At 41.1% G+C, this 14,780-nt stretch overlaps 1 long non-coding RNA gene across 1 annotated transcript in view; it reads left to right on the top strand.

The window, feature by feature from the left end:
- LOC141408229 (uncharacterized) overlaps window positions 1–14,780 on the top strand; it is a 284,024-nt gene that overhangs the window by 96,448 nt on the left and 172,796 nt on the right. The gene's annotated exons all lie outside the window — the stretch shown is intronic.

Raw genomic sequence — 14,780 nt, forward strand, 5'->3', positions numbered from 1 at the left:
TCAGTTGAGATGTGTTTAGTTTAAGATAGGAAATCCAACTCAAATAATGAAGTGGAATTTTTTGTCATTGTTTCAGTAACTAGATGAAGGTCCAGATATAGAGCAGGTTTCAAGTTTGATTTAACTTAATGACTCAAAGATATTAATAATCTAGTCTCTTTCTCTTTCTGATTCTGTCCTTTGCCTTCCATATATCATCTTCAATGTATCATTTTCCTCTTATGTTCAAATTTAAGGTTCCAAGAGGACACTGAAAACAAATTTGTCAATAGATGCATACAATCATCTCTCACAAACTAGTATGAAGTTAGCTCTAGCATGCTGATATGGTTTGGCTTGGTGTCCCCACCCAAATCTCATCTCAAATTGCAATCCCCACATGTTGAAGGAGGGACCTGGTGGGAGGTGATTGGATCATGGGGTAAGATTTCTCCCTTGATTTTCTCCTGATAGCGGGTTATCATGAGATCTGGTTCTTTAATAAGTGTCTGACGCTCTCCCCCCAAATCCTGCAGCTATGTAACATGTGCCTTGCTTCCCCTTCACCTTCCACCATGATTGTAAGTTTCCCGAGGTCTCTCCAGCCATGTCGAATTGTGAGTCAATAAACCTCTTTTGTTTACAAATTACCCAGTCTCAGGTAGTATCTTTATAGCAGTGTGAAAATGGACTAATACAGAGAATTGGTATTGGGCATGGGGCACTGCTATAAAGATAACCTGAAAATGTGGAAGCGACTTTGGAACTGGGTAACAGTTGAAACAGCTAGGAGGGCTTAGAAGAAGACAGGAAGATGCCGGAAATTTTGGAACTTCCTAGAGACTTGTTGAATGGCTTTGATCAGAATGTTGATAGTGATATGGACAACGAAGTCCGGGTTGAGGTGGTCTCAGATGGAGATGAGGAACTTATTGGGAACTGGAGCAAAGGTCACTCTTGCTATGCTTTAGCAAAGAGACTGGTGGCATTTTGCCCCTACCCTGGAGATCTGTGGAACTATCAACTTGAGAGAGATGATTTTGGGTATCTGGCAGAGCAAATTTCTAAGCAGCAATGCATTCAAGAGGTGACCTGGCTTATTCCAAAAGCATTCAATTATATGTATTCACAAATAGATGGTTTGAAATTGGAACCTATGTTTAAAAGGGAAACAGAGCATAAATGTTTGGAGAATTTGCAGCCTGACCATGTGGTGGAAAAGAGAAATCCATTTTCTGGGGAGGAATTTCAGCTTGCTACAGAAATTTGCATAAGTAACAAGGAGCCAAGTGTTAATAGCCAAGACAATGGGGAAAATGTCTCCAGGTTATATAAGAGAGAGACCTTCACGACAAGCCCTTCCATCACTGGCCCATAAGCCTAAGAAGAAAATATAGCTTCATTGGCCAGGTCCAGGGCCTTGCTGCTCTGTGCAGCTTTTGGATTTGGTGCTCTGTATCCCAGCAGCTCTAGCTGTGGCTAAAATGGGTTAAGGTACAGCTTGTGCCATTGCTTCTGAGTATGCAAGCCCTGAGCCTTAATGGCTTCCACATGATGCTGGTTCTGCAGGTGTGCAGAAGACAAGAGTTGAGCTTTGGAAACCCCTGCCTAGATTTCAGAGGATGTATGGAAATGCCTGGATGTCCAGGTAGAAGTCTGCTCAGGGGCAGAGCCCTCATAGAGAACCTCTGCTAGGGCAGTGAGGAAGGGAAATATGGGATTCAGCCCCCATTCAGAGTTCCAACTGGGTCACTGCCTAGTGGAGCTGTGAGAAGAGGGTCACTGTCCTCTAGACCCCAGAATGGTAGATCCAACAACAACTTGCACTCTACACCTTCAAAAGTCGCAGGCACTCAATGCCTGCCCATGAAAGCAGCTGAGGGAGCTGAACCCTGCAGAGCCACAGGGGTGAAGCTGCACAAAGCTATGGGAGTCCATCCCTTGCATCCAGTCCTTCCCTGGATGTGAGATATAGAGTCAAAGGAGATTTTGGAGCTTTAAGATTTAATGACTGCCCAGTCAGGTTTTGTACTTGCATAGGGCCTCTGTCCCCTTTGTTTTGTCCAGTTTCTCCCATTTGGAATGGGAATACTTACCCAATGCCTGTAACCCCATTGTACAGGTTTTTTAGGCACATAGGTGGAAAAGACCTGCCTTGTGTCAGATGAGACTTTGGATTTGGACTTTGAAGTTAATGCTGAAATGAGTTAAGACTTTGGGGGAATGTATAAGTAATCTAGAGATGATTTAAAATGTATGGAAGGATGTGCAGAGGTTATGTGCAAATATTACACTTTTTTATATAAGGGACTTGAGCACCTGGATTTTGGTATTCATGGGGGTCCTGGAATAAATCCCCTGTGGTTACTAAGAGACAACTGTATATTTGTATGCATCAGAAGGGGGACTTAAAAAGATTTATGATTGTAGTACTTAATCAAAGACAAAGGGGACTTGTAATAGTCCAAGGTACCTTTCCCACTGATATGGTTTTGCTGTGTCCCCACCCAAATCTCATCTTGAATTGTAACTTCCACAATTCCCACATGCTGTGGGAGGAACCTGGTGGGAGGTGATGATTGAATTATCTGGCAGGTCTTTCCTGTATTGTTCTTGTGATAGTGAATGAGTCTCACGAGATCTGATGGCCTTAAAAACAAGAGGTTGCCTACACAAGCTCTCTCTCTGCCTGCTACCATCTGTATAAGGTGTGACTTGCTCCTCCTTGCTCTCTACCGTTATTGTGAGGCTTCTCTAGCCATGTGGAACTGAAGGTCCAATTAAACCTCTTTCTTTTGTAAATTGCCCAGTCTCAGGTATGTCTTTATCTGCAGCATGAAAATAGATTAATACACTCACCCAACCCCAAATCACAACAGCAGCTCTGCTACTTATTAAGTGTGTGACTTTGAAAAAGTGACTTCTGTCTCAACTTCAAGTCCTCTCCCACTTCCAACTACAAAAGGAAAATCTAAACTTTTAGCATAGTCATGTGGTTTGAGTGATATTAAATCCATAAACTACATAACAGAGTACATTATCTATAAGTACTATTTCCTATCCCTGCTGGATATATTGAGATTTATGGAGGTACACACTATTTATGGAATTATTTAATATCCAGTTTTCAGATGAACTCTGTATGCCCCATTCACTTCACTCTCCTGGAGGAAGCATCCTGATAAACATAAAGTGCTCACAGTAGATGAAGATTCAAGGTCCAAGGGAGCATCATAACATGGCCCAACTGGTTGGCTAAAGTGCAAAGACTTGAACCAGCAAAGATGTCAGGGAATATTTATATTATAGATAGAAAAAGTTTTAGAGAAAGGAAAACAGTTTACTCTGAACTTGGAAGAAGCAAAGGAGAGGCATAGAAACTCACATTTGTCTTCTCTTCTCCACAGCCTCCTCCTTCTCTGCAAGAAATAATATAAGCCTGGGGAGGGATCATAGTTCAAAGGAAAGAATGGATTTCAATCCTCTGTGTGTGTGTGTGTGCGTGTGTAGTTGGGGAATGTTTATATTGTGAATTTTTAGACTCGGGTGGCTTTGGGAACTTTGGATCTTTTGAACTGCTGGCATGCTTGAAGTTTGTAATTTCCACATTTGTCTTTCTTCATTTTGTGTTGTGGGAGGTAGACTTTGCCTGTGTGACAACAGTATCTCTGGAAAGCTAAAACCACAAAAGTGGGGCCCTGAAAAGACATTAGGAACTGGGTATTTGGGGCTGACTGTAGGCTTAGGAAACAGGGCTGGAAGGTCCTTCAGATTGCCTTTAGTATGCTGCTTAACCAGCTCTGCAGTCTAAGATAGGAGACAGGGTTTTGGGTGGATTCTTGGTCTAGGAAAAAAAAAAAAAAAAAAAAAAAAAAGAGCCTCCATTCATTTGACTGGAGCTTCCCTTGTAAGGAATTAGGGAATCCCAATGGTTATTTATGCATGATATTCCAAATTAGTACATTAAAATTTATTTGCTAAGCTTCTTTTATCCTTTCTCCATTAATTAGTAATTCAATGATTTATTAGCTTTTTGAGTATAGTGTTTTATAAAGCCATCAAGCCTTAGAAGCAGAGACCAAAGAAAATAACAATTCTAAAAGTAACGGGAAGCCTGCTGAGATTTTCCAACCTAGACTAAATAATGTTGCCTAATTTGTGGAACATTCTTACTTCCCTAATCGAGGTCTCTAGTGCTATATTTCCATATTATTATATATGATGCAATTAAATTCTGAGAATTATTAAGGAACAGATTGCTTTGAGAACTTAAAATGCATCCTAATAAGTGATTTGCAGTCCATTTCTGTATTGCTATTCAAGATTTAATATAGCTCTTTCAAAACCTGAAATTCCATTGGCAAAAGCTATGAGGGATTGTCTTATTTCACACAGGTAAGATAACACTACTTCATCAAACTGAGAAGGAAAGAACACGGGGCTGGGAAGCAGGTTCTCTTTAGGGCTTTGATGCTGTTTAGTTCAGCACATTTCTTTGTCTGTATGGTGAGATTAGACAAGCTGCCTCCAAATCAGATAACTTTGGGGCAGAAATGAAAGGTGAATGAGTGAAGTTGCACTTGATGGAAGCTGTGCAATATGTGATTGCATACCTCCTTGGTGGTAGATTGGATTACTGACTTTAATTATTTAACTGTACACATACACCCTTCTATACCATATTTTGAAGTCCTTCCCAGCAAAGGGGCAGCATATATTTCCCCATCCCTTGACTTTAGTTCAGCTATGCAACTTGCTTTGCTCATTTGAAAAGGCGGTTGTGATGATGTGCTGGTTATGAGCCTAGACAGTAGGAAGGCTTATGTGTTCCCCCTGCCCTTTTCCATTTCTCTCATTGCCATGAGAAGAAGCTGCTCAGCTAATCTGCTGGTGCTGGGAGAAGAATGAGTGACAAGGAGCCAAACCACCCCAGAGGAACCCAGCCTAGAGTAGTTGAACCCAGCTGAGCCCCAGACATGTGAGAAAAACAAATGCTCATTGTTGTACACTGTTGAGCTTTTGAAGTTGTTTATTATGCAGCATTATCAGGACTAGAACTAATTTGCTTTGTTTTCCCTGGAGAAATTTCTTTAGCTGTAACATGAGGGTGTGAGAATGGGGCTGTCTTTGCAAACCCAGATTGCCTTCAGGGCAGAAAGGAAAAGTAGGTGTGGGAAGGAAGAAAGTGTTCAATGGAATCACATACCCTTTTAAAGGGTATTGCTGCCACTTAGCTCTAGTCAAATGTGATGGTGCAGGAAAGTAAGCCCTGTGTTGCCAAATGTATGCATTTTTTTTAAGAAAAGCTATAAATCTGGATTTTTGAATGTAGAATATTCAAAATTTAAATTTAGAAACTAAAAAAAATGTATGGGATACACACACACAGAAACACACATATATATGTCCTGTAAATTTTTGTATGTCCTGGATAAATATACATCCTTAAGGGTCATCCTTAACAGTCTCTAGATTAGAGTCTGTAGGGCCCCATCTGCTCTAATGTTCAATACTCATTAGCACTCAATGCATTTGTTGCAAGTCTACTGTGCTCAAACTTATCCCAGGTGAATTTACTTTCGAATGAACTCAGCAATATTTTCACTTTAAAATATCACAAAACATGTTTCTTTTGTCCCCAGTGGAATAGCTTACAAATATGGCCACAACACAGAAGCTAAAAACAACACACAAAACTCCAGGCAAATCCCCAAATCCTCAAGTTCCTAAGATCTTCAGCTACTTCAAATACTTAAAGATGACAAGTCAACCACCTAATTATAGATAGAAACTGACTTTTCTTTTGACGAGAGAGATTTTTTCCAACTTTAAAATCTATTACTGTTTTTCATGATGCAGATTTCTGAGATGATCTATTGTTATTACATTAAGTGCTCTAAGTATGAAATATAGTATGTCTATCAGCAGGTGAACAGGAATTTTTAACTCCTTTAAGTGATTTTTCTTAATAGTCATTAACTAGAAAAATGGCCTGGCATCTCTGTTAAAAGAAAGAATGCCAGGAAGCTTTCACATTATATCTTCATTAGCTACTGATTATGCCAGCAAGAGAAATCTCCGGATTTCCTTGACCATGGATATAAACTCGGGATAATTAAATGGAAGGAATATGAACTTCTCACTGGGTTCTTGATTAGATTAATAATTATCAATGACTTGCAAAATAGAGACCTTGTGTGTGTGTGTGTGTGTGCACATTGATTTAATTTAAATAAAATGTACTTGATCCCATCCAACTGTGCATTAGATATAGGGCAAGGCATTACCCAGAACATAGAGATGGAGATTGATGTAGATTAAATAAAGACCAAATGATGGAGACAGTACCTGGGGAGATGTCATTTTATATTTAGAGCAAAGGGTTAAGGTACATTAGTTATAACTGTTTTATACTTCATTATGCTTGGAGAAGTTATGCCATGCTCTCTGTATTTCTTGTCATTAATGGTTTTTAGGATTCCTTAACAACAAAAAAGGGGGAGGACATTTAACACTTGTTGGGTGTTAATAATCTGTTAGGTTAATGTATCTAACCTGCACAATGAGCCTATGCGGTAAAAGCATTTATTCTCATTTTACGCAACGGAAGGCTCAAGAGATCCAGCTGAGCTATCGTTTTTTTCCCCTGGAAGCCATCCTTGGTTACAATCTGAGTGAATTACCCTGTGAGCACCCTAAAACCCATCGCATACTTGCATTATAGCATTTATAACGGTTTGCAGAAATAGTTGCTTACTTTCTGTCTCTCCTTCTGAACCATAAACTCTTGGAGGCTGGTGATTGGCAAAGAGTATGATGCAGTAAATACGTGTGAAATGCTCACCTTTGGTCGAGGTGCATACAACCTGCAAGTGGCAGAAACTGGAGCGATAACCATTTATATTTTTCTAAATATAAATCTCCTGCACTTTCTACTGTGCTGTCACTTCAAAAATTTAAAAAGTGGGAAACATACTCTAAGATTCCTCTTCTCTTAAATGTTTTAAACTTGCATGTGCTTCTGATAAATATCCTCATCAGAAACTTCTGGTTAAGGCAGGGTTCCCCAAACTGGCATGGTGATGAGAATCACTGGGTAGCTGTTAGAAAGTCTGGGTTCTTTGGTCCCATCCAGACTTAGTAAACTAGATCCTAAAGGGGAAGGGTCCCCTCCAGGATTGGCTTGAAATTTCCCCCAGGTGGTTCTTATCATCACACCTGTTTAGCCAATTGGTTTAAGGCCATTTGGGAATTGTAGTATGCCTGGTGATGTGGGCTTTAAAGGAAAAAAAAAAAAAAACCATGAATATTCTACTACTTCAGTGTCTGGAGATCCAGAAGGCAATTCACTTAAAGGAGAGTCATTTGGAAGGGGAATGTTTCAGATGCGCTCCTTTGTTATGTAAGGATAAGAAAAGTGGGCATCCCTGCTTTAGTTCTGAGCAAAGCCAGCCCTCCTAGTTCCATATGGAGGTCTGAGGAGGGGTCAGATGAAATTGCATAAGGATCCAGGGGCCTAGAGTGAAGAGATGAGCCCTCAAATTCTCAAACAGGAGAACCTAAAAGTTAGATAAACTTATCAAGATGAATCCACACACTCTTCACAAGGTCAAGTGACAGCGAGCAACAATGAAGCCTCAGAAATTTAAGTTATGATATGGTTAAAGAGACATCAGTAGCTGGCCCCATGCACTGAACAGAGGACTAGAATGGAAGTCCTGAAATCCACAGGCAGTGAAATTCCATTTGTTCCAGGCCTCCAGAAGGGTAGATTTGCTCATTAGCAAAACAGCTGCTCAAAAGAATCCAAAAAACTTTGATGGAGCTGTCACACAGCTTTCAAAACCTATGTGGCAGCCTAGGCTCTTGGTTCTTTGGAGAGGAGGATTTATAGCTGAGGGAAAATGAGCGCCAACAGCACCACTTTCCAACTTAGCCCCAGATCCAGCAAAGTGGATGTGCGCGTTGGCGAGTGGATGACCACTTTTTCAGAGTGGATGATCACCAAGGGAGGAGCCAAAAGGAAAGGGGAGGTATTAGAATTGTTTCCTGACAAGGGAGCCCAAGTCAGCTTTTAGAATGTCTTTGTCTAGACAGAGCACACTACTGGTCTGTAGAAACAAACTTCTTCAAAAAACTTGCTCTTAGCATGGCAGACAACTGCAGTTCCCTCTTGGTTTCTTCTTGGAAGCCAGGATACCAAACTGTTTCCAGAAACCATGTGCTTGGTATAATGTAGACTCCAAGAGGACAGTTAATATTGACTGCTTTGTTCATTGATACATTCCCTCAACCTAGACCATTGCTGGGCACATAGTAGGCTCTCAATAAATATTTATTCAGTGAATGAATGAATAAATGAATGAATGAATGCTTAAATGAAGGTCCAGAACTGATACATACATAATCTCCCTTTAAGGAGCTCAGCCTACCTGTAAAGACAGACACAGCAAGACAAAAAACACAGCAATGTGTGAAGTGCTTTGGGAATGCACTGAAAGGAGCTATTGATTCGGAGTGGTGGAGGGATCTGTGCTGTGGAAGCTGGGGTGGGGTGGATGGGAAGATGTGATGTGGAGCCGAGGGAAGGGAGGTAGATATGGGGGCACAGAAGTTCATGCAGAGTTCAGCACTAATACAGAGTCCCAAGGGGCTTTCCCTTGAAAGTATTTGCCCAATGGATCATTTTTTTCCATCCTTTAACACTTTATTTTTTAACCTAAACAATCTAACAAGATTTTATCCCGTTTGGGGTTTTTCAGTAAACATGTCTTATTTTTATAAAAACACGAAAGATACTTGACATTTAGCGATATTTAGATTTAAAGAAAACTGGGAAAGAGAGAAAGAGAAAAAGAAAGGAAGAACGAAAAGAGAGAAAAAAAGGAATAAAGAAAGAAAAAGAGGGACAAGAAAGAAAGGGAGGAAGGAAGGAAAAAAGGAAGAAAGAAAAAGAAAGGAAGACAAAGAAAAAGAAAAAAGAGAAAAGAAAGAAAAGGAAAGGAAGGAAGGAAGAAAGAAAGGAAAATAAAGAAAGAAAGAAACGAAAGAAAGAAAGAAAGAAAAAGAAAAGAAAAGAAAGACCTTTCCTGACTGTCAGTTGTGCTCAGGTTGGAGAAGGAACTCTCTCCTTAACCTGACAGACCAGCTATGCTCTGGTTCCTGCTTTCTTTCCACCTTCAGCTCAGAATCCACCTCACCCCCAGTGCAACAGCTACTTCAGATGACTCTCAGTTGTCAAGGAAACCATTCTCTTAAGAAGTGTGTTCTACACCCTCTGCCTGAAATGTTTCTGCTCCCTGCCCTATTTTCCTTACTTCATCTGGCTGTTTCCTCCTCAGGGACCAGTTTATACTCCATGGCCTCCAGGAAGACATCTCAACTACCCATCTCAGGTTTGTGCCCCTTCTTCATGCTCTCAAAGCATTTTGTGCTTCTGCCACCATATACCTGAACATGCTTCATGGAACCCTGTCTAACCTGCAAGGGGACAGGTTTTATGTGTCCTGTGCACCACTGTGAATCATGTGCATTTTTCTCTGGGCCTGTGTATCATAAGTGTTCCATCATTACTCGTGGAATGAATGGCTGAATTAGCATTTTCTCCTTTTCCATGTAGTACGTGGCTTGATTTGGGGCTTTGGGCAGATGTGTCTGAATCTACAAGGTTCACTGCCAGGCTGTCATCCAGGGCCCCACTGTGTATGTTTAAGTTTAGACACAAGCATGGAAAACATGGGTTGAGAGAGAAAATCTTTACCTAATTTAATAAAGTAACTGGAAACTCTGTGTGCACTTCAAGAAATGCATTTTTCTTCTTCTTTTGGCCTATTGAATGTGTTTTTCCTAGGATGCAAGTGACATACTTTTTGTCTCTCAGTGGAACAAGAAACAGACATGATACCACCGTACATTAGAGGAAATTCACTGATGGTTCAACAGTTGAATCACATCTCAGTGACTTGCCTCCTTTCCTCACACGTATGATTTTGAGAAGATGTTACACTCCGACAAAGAAAGAACTGAGGTTTTCTAGGCACCTGCCTATTTTATTTTGGGAATTCAGATATTGGAAAGTGGTTTGGATAAGAGACTTCACAACTACCTTACTGACTGCAATTTTGTGAACTATTTACTAGCCTGTGAAGCAGATATCACAGCTTGGTGGCTGGTTCCAGCCACTGAAGTGGGCCTAGTTGACACCTAAAGCTCCTCTGTGTCAGAAAGAGATCTGATCATTTTGCTCTCAGCCACTGTTTCTAGGCAGCAGGTTCAGAAAATGTTCAATTGACTGAGTTCAAAACCAGAAAAACATGCTGTCCCACTCAGCTCAGCCAACATTTAGATGTTGCATCTGGTAGGAATTAAAGAGACCAGCAATAGCATTGCCTTTGGAAGCCCAAGAATGCGGAGGCAGGGAACAGTGAGGTTTCTTTGGGATGTGTGAGGTGACTGAAGATTAAATCTTTTAAACGTCATTTGCCAATTGCCCTTGGGCATTTATGTTGAAGAAATAAAAAGTCATTTTCACAAAGAACATGTACATGAATTCTCATAGCAGCTTTATTCATCATAATCCCAAACTGGAAGCAACACAAGTGTCCTTCCCTGGGCAAATGCTTGAATAGGCTGGGGTGCACCTGTACCATGGCACACTGCTCAGTCGTTGGGAGGGATATGCCAGTGTTGCATATGGGAGCTTGGATGGATCTCATGGAGTTATGCTGGGTACAAGAAGTCAGTCTCAAAGGGCACATGCTATATGATTCCATTTGTGTGACACTCTTGAAATGACAAAGTTGTGGAGACGGAGAACAGCGACAGAGATTGAGAGGAGATTTGTGGCTGCCAGGAATTAAGGAGGAGAATGGGTGTTGCTATAGAGCACTAGGGAATTTTGTGGGGATGAAACAATTCTGTCTTGTATCTACGTAGATGATAAAATTTCATAGAGCTCCGTACACACACACACACACACACACACACGCACAAACTCATCAGACCGCATGCTATACACTAGTACAAGTAATACTGGTAAACTTGGAATTAGCTCTGTGGATTGTGCCGACATCAATTTCCTGGTTTTGACATCCTACTGTAGCTGTACAGGATATTGTAATTTTGGGAGGCTGAGAGAAGGACTTGGGACCTCTCTGTATTTTTTTTTTTTTTTTTTGGCAATTTCCTCTGAATCTATGATTATTTCAGAAGAGAAAGTTATAAAAATCACTTCCACAAATTTAATAGTTAAAAGTACAGTTTAGTTAAGGAAGTAGGGAAATGAAGCCCAAGGCCTTACTGTATATTCCTTTCCTTCCTTTCTTTTATTATTATTATTTTATTATTTTGCTTTGGATGAATTTTAGAAGTTTGAGATGTATTTAGCCTAACTTGTCATATTGTGGGATTTGTATGCATACATAGTTGTATACACCAATGAACATACAGTTAACAGTTGTTCTCCTTTTGCCCAAATAGAACAAACAGAAGATCATGTGGATTGTAAAGGTGTCAGTTGGGCTTGTAGCCTTCACAGCTCTGATGGGGAGGGTGCCGGTGGATCACAGCCACTAGCTCCCCAGGTTGTACTTTCCTGTACCCCTGGTGCTCACCACACTGCTGGCACGTTTCATTTGGTATTTACCCCACACTGGCTTGTGTTGGTGTCTATTCTGTAGGGCATGAGCCTTTTCCCTCAATGGGCTGTTAGACCCCGAGATCAAGGACCATGTCTAGCATATAATAGGTACCATGTAAATGAGATAAATGGGCATCATGTCTTCTGGGCATCTTTACCCATATTGAATACTGTTTCAATTAAGATATTTTCTCATACAAGTGACAGAAAAGTCAATTCAAATTGAATTGAGCAAAGAGGAAAATGTATTGCCTTGTGTAACTGAAGCGTCCAGGAGCATGTTTGGTTTCAGATCATGTTTCTCGCTGTCTTTCAGCTGTCCTTTCTCCACCTTGCTCCTTTTGCAGCTGGGTTCTGACCTTGAAGTCACAAGAAGACGACAGCTTCCTTAACCTCACGCTTGCAACCAGAAGTCCAGTTGAACTGTCTTTTTCTTATAGTTCCTATGGAAGTCCAAGTGTTCACTGCTTCTCTGGCTATCCTGGGTCACGTTGCCATCCCTAAGCCAATCACTGGGAGGGATTGTGCTGAGTGGTGTGACCCTTGGGGCATAGGCTTTTTTTTTCTGGTACCCAATAGTGGAGTCCACAAAAACCTTGTGAACTAAAAGTTGGGAGGAAATAGTTCTACCAAAGCAGGAGAGGTCTCCCAAGCTCAGCAGAGAAACAACAATTCTCCTTTATGAAAATTTAGAGGTTCTTTTTTCTCTTTTGTGATTGACTTATATTGGGGGAACAGGAATCATGAAACTTTAGAGTGGTCATTGGAGAGCTGGTTATTAGTGGTTTGCGTCATTCATTAACAGAACACAAATGCAAATAAAATTTATTGTCTGACATGCCACAAAACGTTAAGCTAGCCTGTTTGTCCTATGACTGCCTTGTTTTAGTGCTAATAAAGAAGTTTATAGTGTTATTTTATTTTGGTGGTTCAGACTGCATTGGTAGAATTTATAATCTGTGCAGCAGTATTGGGAGAATTAATTGGTTTGGGTTTATATTCAACATAGACTTCATTACCTTCTTTCTCCTCTGGAGGAATTCTTAATTCAGCCGTGTAATTTCCTTGCTATAATACATTGATGGTTTGACGCTTGTAAAGTGTGTAATTATGAATGATAATCGTGCTTCTCTGCAAAGCCTCTGTATTTGCACCTCCTTTTTGTTTATGGCCCTAGAACCTTTGGTGATGTTGTGGATGCTGTCAGGACCTCTTGGGTATGACAGGTTGTTGCTCTGCTTTTTGGGTTAGTCACATCTTGGATATGGTTCTTTTCCCAGTAAGAATCAAGGAAGAAGACTCCTAGCTGAAGTGGGACCCATTGCCCAGTATTATGATCTGTGTATTACAGACAAGTTCCGATTTCCCAAAGGCATTCCTTCTGTTGATCTCCTACTTTGGGTTTTCCACTGGCTTAGATGCAAACCTCAGTTCTGTTTCTGGAGAAATTTATTATGTCCTGAGCTTTAAATTATCCACCTCCCCTGGTTTGCATTCATATCTACAGTCTGTTATTTCATGTTATTCCATAAGCTTGGCTCTCCTCTCCATGACTTACCTACTTATTTGCTGATCATATCCCACTAACATGGCTACTTCTTAGTACTTTGATTGAACTTTTTCTTTCTTTCTTCCTTCCTCCCCTCACCCCCTTTTTTTTTCCCCATACAGAGTCCTGCTGTGTTGCCCAGGCTGGAGTGCAGTGGCACAATCTCAGCTCACTGCAAATTCCACCTCCCTAGTTCAAAGGATTCTCCTGCGTCAGCTTCCTGAGTAGCTGGGATTACAGGTGCCTGCCTGTAATTTTTGTATTTTTAGTAGAAACAGCATTTCACCATGTTGGCCACGCTGGTCTTGAACACCCAACCTCAAGTGATTCACCTGCCTCAGCATCCCCAAATGCTGGGATTACAGGCGTGAGCCACCGTGCCCAGCCTGATTGAACTCTTTCTATAGGGCCTCACCACTTTGGATCATGCTGCCTGGATTTCAGCTCTAACTTTCTCTCTTGTTTGCCCCCATTCATTAGTTTTTCTGTATACTCTGAGTAAAATTTTCTGTGCAAACTGTGTAAAATTTTGAAAACAAAAATCCAGTAATGCTTATAATGTGTCTTCTTCCCCTTAGCCCACTAAAAAACCACCAGTGAACTTCCATTGCACTTGGAATAAAGATAGACACTTTAACAAAGCCTACGGCACCCTGCAAGCCTGAATCCCATGGACCGCTTCAGTCTCAGCCCTGGCTAGATTCCTTTTATTCCCCTGCCCCCCATCTCACCACCGCGGGGTATCATTAATGTCTGGGACTCGCCTTGCACAAACTTTGTCCTGCCTGGAACTCACTTCCTTTTTCTCTTTACCAGGATGCACCCTACTCAGTTTGCATATCCTGGTTCCAGTACTGTTTCCTCAGGAAGACTTCCTTGATCTCTCTGGCTGACCAGCTCTCCTCACACCCTCCCTTCTCTAATTTCTCAGAGCACCATTGACCTTTCCTTCATAACAGCTGCCATATGCATTTTATATTTTGTAATGTGATCATTTGACTAATGTGTATGTCTCTAACTATACCATAGTATCCTTTGGGGGCACAGGCCATTTCTGCTTTACTTACCCTAGAATTCCCAGCATCTAGCCCAGTGTTGACATATAATAGACTCCCAGTGTATATTTGTTGAAATATTTGTTAACAAACAAATAGATGACTAAAGTGAATGAATTTTTTTACTTGAGATAGAGTCTCGCTTTGCCGCCCAGGTTGGAGGGCAGTGGCATGATCTCGGCTCATTGCAAGCTCCGCCTCCCAGGTTCACACCCTAAATGAAGTTTTTGCTCCCACCAGAGCCAGCAATCCCTATGAACAGTCTTTGGTTTGGGCAGCTCTTCTTGCAGACACTTTCCTAAAGTTTGACCTTGCACTTCCTGCCACAGGGCATTTTGTCAGTGATGTCCTCCTGTTACCTCAGACTGAACATGAATAAAATTGAATTCTCCAAAGCAGCAGCATCTTTTCTGTTTCCACTGATGGTGCCACCAATTTTGTGTTCCTTAGGACAGAAACATTAGAATAGGGATTGCAAGTTCAGGTGTTGATAGGAGCAAAGAAAGTCACATAAGCTGTGAGAGGACTGTGGCAAACTGGAGACACATTTGCTCCATTG

Source organism: Macaca fascicularis, chromosome 12 (assembly GCF_037993035.2).
Source record: "Macaca fascicularis isolate 582-1 chromosome 12, T2T-MFA8v1.1".
NCBI lineage: Eukaryota > Metazoa > Chordata > Mammalia > Primates > Cercopithecidae > Macaca > Macaca fascicularis.